Genomic DNA, 10,345 nt, shown 5'->3' on the forward strand with positions numbered 1-10,345 from the left:
TCCCCTGCTCACATGCATTCTCTCTCTCCCTCTCAAATAAATAAATAAATAAATAAATAAATAAATAAATAAAATATATATTTTTTTAAAGTGATGATAGGGTGGTTGACAGTGAATGCTGCTTTTGTGCCCAGAGGAAGAAAGTTTGTAGAGCAGAGAGCCCCTTGCAGAGCCTCCCCCATCCCTGCAGAGCCCACGTACCCCTAGAGCAAGAGACAGTGGATCTGGAAGGAATTGCCCCACCCCAACCTCCTTCCCACTCCAGACCTCTGGGGAGCCTGGCAGCCAGCCTAGCTCGTGAAAGGGTCTCATGTGTTTGAATTTACTCCATGTTATGGCACTCATTTTAAAACTGGGGAGAGGCGATATCTGGACTTGCCATAAGAGCCTGCCTCCAGGCTGAAAAAGTGGGTGAAACCGGGTCATGTACAAGACACATGAACTCCTTCCTGGGGGCTGGCAGCATGGGAGGGGGTGCAGGGCTGCCCTCCAGCCCGAGCGAGGATGGGTGGCCAGGGAGCCCTTCTCCCCACACACCCAGGTCTCCATGTTCAGACCCCTCTGAAAAGGGCTGCTCCCTCTAAATGAATTCTGCCGGTGGGCCAAGGACAGAGGGGAGACATCCACATGATTCCTGTGTCTGCCTCCCTGAGCCGCTGGCTGGCTTTGCCAGAGAAGTACTTTTATTCTTTGCAAGCGCAAACCATGCCTCGGTAAAACGGAGGGCTTGGAAAACCAGCTGCACCAAAGCTGCACTTGCTTCAGCTTTGCCTTCTTCTTTTTTTTTTTTTTAAAGATTTTATTTATTTATTTGACAGAGAGAGACACAGTGAGAGAGGAACACAAGCAGGGGGAGTGGACGGGGGAGAGGCAGGCTTCCCGCTGAGCGGGGAGCCCGATGCGGGGCTCGATCCCAGAACGCTGGGATCATGACCTGAGCCGAAGGCAGGCGTTTAACGACTGAGCCACCCAGGCGCCCCTAAATTTTGTTTATTTTTAAAAGCATTATTAAGTCAGAGATGAGACAGGCTGCCCTGCCAGAGCTGGGTTCTCTCTTTTTAATTATGGGAGTGAAATTCACATAACATAAAATTAACCAGTTTAAGTGAACAATGCAATGTATTCAATACACTCACAGTATTGTGCCACCACCACCACCACCCCTACCTAGTTCAAAAGCATTCTTGGCACCCCAGAAGGAAAACCCTTTCCATGAACAGTCACCCCTACCCACACCCCCCACTCCCTGGCAACCACTAATGCACTTTCTATCTCTGTGGATTTGCCTTTTCTAGGCATTTCATATAAATGGACTCATATAATAGGTGGCTTTGTGTGTCTGGCTTCTTTCACTTAGCATAATGTTTTCAAGGTTCATCCACGTCCTAGTGTGTGTCAGTACTTCATTACTTTTTATAGTGGAATAATATCCCATTGTACGGCTGTGCCACATTCTATCCAGTCATATGTTGTTGGATATTGGAGTTGTTTCCACCTTGTGGCTATTGTGAATCATGCTGCTTTGAACAATCTTGTACACGTGGTTTGAACACTTGTTTTCAGTTCTTTGGAGGTATATATCTAGGAGTGGAATTGCTGAATTTTATGGTAACTCTATTTTACTTTTTGAGGAACAGCCAGATTCGTTTAGATGTCATTGAATACCCAAATTCGTATGTTGAAATCCTAACCCCCAACATGGTAGCATTAGGAGGTGGTCTTTTGGGAGGTGATGAGATCAAGAGGGTGGAGCCTCATGAATGAGGTTAGTGCCCTTATAAAAGAGACCCCAGAACTCCCCTGCCCCTTCCACCAGGTGAGGACACAGGGAGAAGTTGGCCATCTCTGAACCAGGACGCAGGCTCTCACTAGACACCCAGCCTCCAGAAATGTAAGAAATAAATTTCTGTTCTTTGGAAGCCACCCAGAAATACCCTTTGGTATTTTCATTATAGCAGCTCAAGTGGATTCAGACACAGCCTACACCAGGTCCCAGCTTCATCTCACCCTCCTCATAGCCCCAAAACTGTGCCTCTCTTGGCTTACTCTGCCCATGTCACAAAGGGCTTCTTTTCCCCATCTGCCTGCCAGCTCATATAGGGCAAGACAGAGCCCACAACCAGATGGCAAACATAGCCCCCTACAAGACTGGTGATAGAGCAGTTCTTTGCATACCGTGGATCACTTGGAATTCTTTGCAAACAGGGTTGATGAATTATAGCTCCAATGTGATGAGCGAACTGGCATTTTGCAATAACTTTGCAAATTATTACAGTGTCTAATAGTAGTTCCAAGTCTGCTGGGCTTGTTGCAGACCCTTCCCCTGGATTTGTCAGTCTATACTGACAACAGGTTGGGCAGAAACTCCTTTTTTGAGCTCTCTTCCCTTCCCTAGGGAGATACTGAAGTTTCATATAGGGTTGGAAGGATTGGCAAATTCTAGCATGAGGGTCTCCAGATATTAAATGGAAACCAAACCACCTGCCCTGGCTCAGAGGTTCGGGAGAGAATAACCAGTGTGTGATTGTGCCCAGGTTCATAGAATAAGTTCATGGAATAAGGGGGAGTCGGGAAATCATGTGATCTAAGCAACCAACATCCTTATTTTTGTCTTCCTTGCTCCTTATACCTGCTGATGGGGAATATTCTTCCCCTGACACTGGATGAAAGTTCTGTTGTGCCCCGTGACATTCCTGGTCACCTTCCATCCATCACTTTCAGTCCCAAAACACAGGTTTGATTTGGAAATTATGTAGTACCCCAAAATTATTATGAACACATCATTTGCATTCAAAGGTCTTAGAAGGTTCAAAATGGGGCATCGCTCTGCAATCCCATCTGTTATTTAATTAGAAAACTTTTTGCTTCTGAAAAATCTCTCTTGGTTGGCACACAACAGCTGGTCCTCAGGGAACCATAAAGCTTACCTTCCCATCTTGCTGTCCTGTCTTTGGCCGTGAACAAGCTCTAAGTTTAACTCAGGGTCTTCCCACTAGCTGGGCTCCCTTGCCTTAGCGGGGGGCACCTCCAACTATGGAGGGTGCTCTTCTTGCCTTGAAGAAAACTGGGAATATGCCCAGGCTGCCAGGCCCGGCATGTGGGGAAGGCTTTGAAGTCAGCTGTCCTGGGTATGGGTCTCAGCTCCTTCTTAAGGAATGTGTGACCTCAAGAAGGTCACTTCTTTGGGCTCCATCCCCTTTATCTGTAAAATTAGTGATCATATCCCCATCTCCTAAGATGTAGAAGGATAACATGGTTTGACACATGTGAAAATATTCAGACAGCAGTAGATGCTGGGCTCACGTCATCTGTTAGATTTATCGTTGCCTTCAGAAGAGCGTGTGGCTCTTGATCTCAGGGTCGTGAGTTCAAGCCCCGCGCTGGGGGTAGAGATTACTAAAAATAAATAAACTTTAAAAAAAAACATGTATTGTTGGGGCGCCTGGGTGGCTCAGTCGTTAAGCGTCTGCCTTCGGCTCAGGTCATGATCCCAGGGGTCCTGGGATCAAGCCCCGCATTGGGCTCCCTGCTCGGTGGGAAGCCTGCTTCTCCCTCTCCCACTCCCCCTGCCTGTGTTCTCTCTCTCTGTGTGTGTCTCTCTCTGTCAAATAAATAAATAAAATCTTTAAAACAAACATGTATTGTTGCCTACGTACAGATGGAAGGTAAATGACAAGTTCCAGTGGGGCTTTTCTAGGGCTGCATCTCTCCCTTCAGATTTTCCACGTCTTAAGAGAAAGCACAGCTTAGGAAAAGCAAACCGGGGTGCTGCTTAGGTAATGCTCCCCAGCTAGAGGCTCTCCCACATGCAAGTGGTTAGCACTCTGGCCCCCTGGGAAATGCTAAGAGGGATGTGTTCCTATAAGCTCGAGTCAGTTCAGCTGGGGAACAGGAGACAAGGGAGAGGCTGCTCGGTGCCTCCTGGTGGCTCCCTTCCTGCAATAGAGAGTCCTTACTTTTGGGAAGACAGCAGGACTGGCATCAAGGGCATGGTCTTGGTTCAAGTGCGTGCCTTGGGCAGGCCACGTCGCCGCTCTGAGCCTTGGTTCCTCAGTCCTAAAACAGGCATTAACACCAACTTAAGAGAGACATCATGAGGCTTCCTGGAGATTTGGCCTCCCCCAGCACTATACAGAGCCTAATAGATGTAAAGTGAGCCAGGTTACAGTTGGGGGGGGAGGTGGGGGGACACTGGCATGCATCCCCACCCACCCAGGAGAACAGGAGAAAGGCAAGGTGATTCTTCAGTCAAAGATGGAGGAAGGGAAGGGCCTGGGGTGCTGAGTCTGCACCCCGGAGGGGCCTCAAACTCTTCCCCCCAGGGCATGGGATGGAGGACAGAGACAAGACCACACACTCCGCTAGCTACTACCCTAGGGTGAAAGGGGAAAATCTCTCCCCGAAGGTATGCAGATGTCTTCCAAGCTCTGGAAAGAGGGCTGGCCAGGGGCTCCCTCACTGGCCAGGAGTCCAGCTGCCCTGTGGTTTCCTCATTGCTCCCCCGCCCCGGGCCAGGTTTGGGGATGATCCCCGTGTCACCAAGGCAGAAAGAAGCAGGACAGATCTGCTTTCCCCATGCTGGGTTCCCAAAACTCAGCCCCCCACATTCCACTAGGACAGGTACTCTCTCAGACCCCAGGAGCAGCCCACTGCCCATGCTTTCTGTAAATTTGGATATCCTCCTGGCACTGGGTTGGGGACAGAGAGGGCCTGCTGGTTAGAAGCACCAAGACAGAAGGACATAGAGGGGACTGTGGGAGCCCCAGCGCTGGATGCCTCAGATCCAGGAGATTGGGGTGCATTTCACCAAGGACTTGGTTATCAGAGTGGTCTTAGAGGATGCGTAGGCATTCACCAGGCACAGGAATGAGGAGAGAAAGGGTGTGGCTGGACAGGGAAACAGGCTGGATAAAAAGCAAAGGGTCTGTGCATGGCAGGGTGGGGGAGGAGAGGAACGGAGATGGGGGAGGAAACCAGGCTGGATTCCTGCAAAGGACTTTAAATGCCATAAAAAAGAGCTGGAACTTGATCCCTTAGGCTGTAGTCACAAAGGGGCAGCCCCAAGGCAAAACCCAGACTTGAAGATGTTGAGCTTCTGGGGATTTTTTGGCCTGGAATGTATTTTTTAAGCGTGACTTAGCAATTAAAAATATGGGACATTTTAGGGGTGCCTGACTGGCTCAGTCTGTAGAGCGTGACTCTTGATCTTGGGGGTTGTGAGTTCAAGCCCCACGTTGGGAGTAGAGATGACTTAAAAATAAAGACATCTTGGGGCACCTGGGTGACTCAGTCATTAAGCGTCTGCCTTCGGCTCAGGTCATGATCCTGGGGCCCTGGGATCGAGCCCCACATCGGGCTCCCTGCTCAGCAGGAAGCCTGCTTCTCCCTCTCCCACTCCCCCTGCTTATGTTTCCTCTCTCGCTGTCTCTCTCTGTTAAATAAATTTAAAAAATAAAATCTTTAAAAAATAAATAAGTAATAAAATAAAGACATCTAAAAATATGGGACATTTCACATAAAAGTCCTGTTTTCTGGCTTCTCTTAAAAAATGGAAGGATCTGGAAACAGTTTGTTGTAACTGCCCCCTTTAGGTATACTGTCTCTGGGGTGCCACAATCCCCACTCTTCCTTATTGTCTCCCGAGCCCTAAATTTCCTATCATTCACCATCTACTCTGGGGCCTGCACTCTCTTTTCTCTTAGTAAAGAAAGCTTCTTTGAACCACATTTCTGCCAAATATCAAATATAGACCAAGAGGCCTGTCTCATCATTTTTTGCTAATGAGTCTGTTCCCTTGATCTATGGAACCCACTTATCCCTGTAGGGCAGAGGGTTTGAAACCCTGCCAGGGAGTCACTGGATGAGTTTGTCGGGATCCAGAGTTGCAGACAACAGAACCACTCCAGCTAGTTTAAGAAAAACAGATTCATTAAGGGATAGGAAGGAAGACAAAGCTTCCATGAATGGCTCCCAGAGCCACCTCTGAGGAAGCCTGCCAATAGCACTCCTGCCAGATCAGTTGGCGGAGGGGGGGGGCCGTCGTGTCTGCTGGCTCGGAAGCCCACTGCCTCTCCCTGCAATATGGGAGCCCTGAGCCCCACCTCTGTCCCCATGGAACTCAGCTCAGATGTGACCGATGGGTGGGCTGTAAATCACACCTACGGCTCAACCCAAGAAAGCAGGGAAGTTTGCAACCAGTGTTGGAAGGTGATGCTTAAGGGGAAGCATCCAGAAGTGAAGAGGGTGATCGAAAGGTTTGGGGAGGCCACAAATGACCATTGACCACTCGAGCTCTGGGGAAGGGGGCAGTGTTGGTGTCTAGGGGGGCGGGGGTCACCCATCGGAGAGACAGCCAAGCCACCCACCTGGCCCGGGGTGGTCTTGGACCAGGAACTTCACACTTACCAGGAGGCGCCTAAGTTCCCCAATACAAAGGCAGTGCTCATAGAAAAGACGGCCTCAGACGCCCAGAGCCCGGGGTGGTCCCTGGCAGGCCAGCCTCCTGGCAGCTTTGCCCACCCCCCTGGCCAGGCATCTTCACTCGGCTTGCACGTGCTTCCCTCCCGGCCCGGCCCTGCCTGCTGGTCCCCCCAGGAAAGCTGTGTCACTCTTGGGGAACTCTTTGTTCTCTTCATGGAATTCAGAGGAAGGTTCTGCCAGCTTGGAGACTGGGCTGGGCTCTTTCCCAGCAGCTGATAACGGCTGGGATTAAAAGATGAAACACCGAGCAGATGTCCCAGCTCTGCCAGAAATCGAGAAGCCAAGGGTAGGCGTCCAGACCCCTGTGCCCTGTGGCACTCGGGTCTGCCCCGCCCTCCTGGTGGCGGCTGTGTCCGTCCTCAGAGCCCCACGCACCCAAGGATCCCACCCGATGGGGCACTATCAGCGAGCCGCGGATTCCCTGGGGGCCATCTGCGGAGCCCTGGGGGCCCACGGCCAGGACCCCTCATGAGAGCAGGGGGCTCAAGCTGGATTGTGAGTTCTGAGCCTCAGTCCCTGGCAGGCAGAGCGGCCTCTTTCATTTTGACTGCAACATTCCCCCAGCGCCTGGTTGGTGCTCAGCCCTTGAGTGGCAGGTCTTACGTAAGCCTCACAACCCCAGAATGTAGATGCCATGTGATCCTGGGCTTACAGATCAGGAAATGAAGTGAGCTACCCAGGGTGGAGCTGGGATTCAGCCCAGGTCTGGGTGGCTCCCCAGGCCTCCACGTGGGACCCCTGCACCGTGCACCCTGGTCTGCAGGCTCTGCATCTCTCTCTGCAAGAGAAACCCAGAAGCAGCATCTCTGCCTCCTAGAAGGTTCCTTTGGCCAGGAGGCATTCATCAGAGTCGATGCCCACACCAGTACCCAAGTGAGGGGAGGGGACCCGGCAGCAGACAGAGCACTGTGACAGCCGGGTCTGTGCCCAGGCCGGACAGGCCTCTGCTAGTGTGTGACTGGGGGTGAGTCATTTCCCTACTGGCCTCTGTTTTCCCATGTCATGTGTTCAACAAGTATTTCTGAGCTCCCGCTCTATGCCAAGCACCAGGCACTGAGACAGACAAGATCTGTCCTGTCAAGGAGCTTACATTCTCATAACACGAAGACCGGCAGTGGGCAGGTGACAAGATATGGTGATGGCACTGGGGACCTGGGCGGAGAGAGTGTCACTTGAGCTAAGGTGACATTTGAGCTAAGACCCCAATGACAGAGGGAGCCAGCCACGGGGAGGTGGCAGGGCTTCCCAGGCCGAGGGCCACCTCCTCTGAAGCAGGACCAGGGGTGGGCACGTGGGAAGAGCAGAGAGAAGGTCTGCGTATGGTTCACGGGGGCGGGGGCTTTGAAATGAGGGCACAGATGTAGCCCCGGAGACAGAGCGGTGCAGGCCAAGGAGAGGCGCAGAGGAAGGCTTGGAGGGTTTGATCAGGGGAAGGACACGCCCTGCGTGACACAGGAGGAAGTGGACGATGTGTGCAGAGTTGATGTGGGGACTGGGGACGGAAAAAGCCCAAGGACGTCAAAGCCCACAGAAATACAGCACGTCTGGGGGTCATACTTCATAATGTTTGAGGGAGGGACAGCAGGGGGCTCTGACATAGGCGGGATGGTGGGAGTCTCCAGGCCCTTCTCCTGCAGACCCTCCTGAGGGAGGGCAGCAGGGCAGGAGGTCGGGCTTGGCAGCGGGGGGAGGGGGCAGGCCACCCCATCTGAGGGGCCCAGTTGGAACAGAGGCTTTGTCCAATTGTCTTAGAAACAGAAGCTGAGTGGCGCCTGGATGGCTCGGTCAGTTGAGCGTCCAACTCTTGATTTCAGCTCAGGTCATGATCTCAGGGTCATGGGCTCAAGCCCCGGGTTGGGCTCCCCGCTCAGAGCACAGTCTGCTTGAGATTCTCTCTCTCCCTCTGCTCCGCCCCCGACTCACCCTGTCTCTTTATCTCTTAAATACATAAAATCTTTTTCAAATTAAAGAAAAAGAAATGGAAGCTGACCCTGGTGGATTCTAACGTCAGATTCAGCAGATTTCCATCTTGACCGGGTCATCTGCAGAAGAAATCAGATAGGGTTGTTTTCACCTGGGAAGGAATTCGTTTCATAAAATTTGGAAATCAACTGGGCAGTGAACTGTCAGGCAGGTTTGGCGCGGCTGTGAGCTGAAAATCCAGCTGACACATGCAACTTGAAATTGGCCACCTGGAGAAGGGTTTCCTGCCGGGCCAAGGGGCTTTGAGGCATTGGAGCTGACAGCACTGGGGAGCCTGAAGTCCGATCCCGGGTCCCCCGGGCCAGAACCACCCAAGCGGGCTGTTTTCCTACACACCCTTAGGTCGGTTTTCACTGTCCTCAAGCCATCAATCCTCAATCCTGCCATCCATCTGAAGGCCCTTTCCACCTCTAGTCCCTTGCCTGGCTTGGGAGGCCCAATCATCTCCCTCCTGCATAACTACAACAGGTGCCTACCCACCCGGTCCCCCAGCCTTATTCTTATTCTGTACTTCTAGTGACATTCTAATCTTTGCCTCCACGTTTTCAATTTGCAAGCCATTTTGTGCAAATGTTCGCTGGACATTCCTTCCGATCTTGTTTCATGGATATATCTACCATTTCTCTGAACTTACTTCTGCTGTTGCTGTTATGTTTTCTGTTTTTGAAAACCTGCATCCTCTGAGTTGCTTTTCCCCACTTGTTTTGGCCTCTGTCTTTCATCAAGAGACTCTCTCAGCTGTCCAGAATCTTTTGTTCATTTTTTATGGTGGAAACCTAAAAAAGCCAATTAGCAGCTGCATGGACACAGAGGGGACTGGTCAACAGTGGATTTGCAGGAGTGGGAGCTGGCTGGATCTTTCTCCTGGGCTCATCAGATTCCCTAGGATGAGCCCTCTCAACTCCTGCCTATAAGCAAAGGCCTGGTTGACCACGTCCTGGAGCCTTGTTGAGGAAGGAGATGTGGAGGGGCCTCCATATTCCATGTGTAAACTTCCAGTTAATGGTACTCCTCCCTCACCTTTGCCTGGCGTCCTGCAGGCTAGACACTGTTTTTCTGTCTCCAGAAAATAACCGCCCCCCCACCCCCGCTCCAGGCTGCCACCTAGCTCGAGGAAGGGCAACTGTCCAGATTAGAGGCCAATACCATCTCCATTGAAACTGACTCTGCCATTATAGCACAAAAGCGGGCATAGACAGTCCATAAGTAAAGACAGTGGCTGTGTCCTAATAAAACTTTATTTACAAAAATCAGTGGTGGGCCAGATCTGGCCCCTGGACCATAATTTGAGACCCCTGGTAACTGGTGCTTCAAGTTCCTGAGCTTTGGGTGTTCAGCATGGCAGATTGGTTATTCTTCAGTGTTCCCCATTGTTGGCTTAAATTTTTGTCTGTCCCATTTCTGTACAGGCAGTAACCCCTCATTGGTCTCCTTCCCAGCTTCCTAAATATTACTGCTGGAGCGTCTTCTCCTGACTTCTCTGCCCTTGGAGCTCAGGGTTCTGGACATAGTAGAGATAAATGTATGCACTCCATCTCCCATCTTTAACTACCGGGCAGCCTCCTTTTATTTTTTTTTTAATTAAAAAAAGGTCCCTCGGGTTCATTCCCTCTTGAAGCATCTAGAACTAACATCAATTAGGGTTGGTTGTGTGTCTTCACCAGATGGTACTTTTCTGTTGTTGTGGTTGTGGTTGTGGTTGTTGTTTTAATAAATTCATTGAACCACATAATTAATTAATGTACCACATTAAGTTAAAGACCTCTGTGAAGAATTAAATAGAAGACAACTACCTACTGTGGGACGCTAAGTAATTATGTGGTCCAATGACACAATTACACACAACATAACACATCACACAACACACACAACACACACACAC

Source organism: Neomonachus schauinslandi, chromosome 7 (assembly GCF_002201575.2).
Source record: "Neomonachus schauinslandi chromosome 7, ASM220157v2, whole genome shotgun sequence".
Lineage (NCBI taxonomy): Eukaryota > Metazoa > Chordata > Mammalia > Carnivora > Phocidae > Neomonachus > Neomonachus schauinslandi.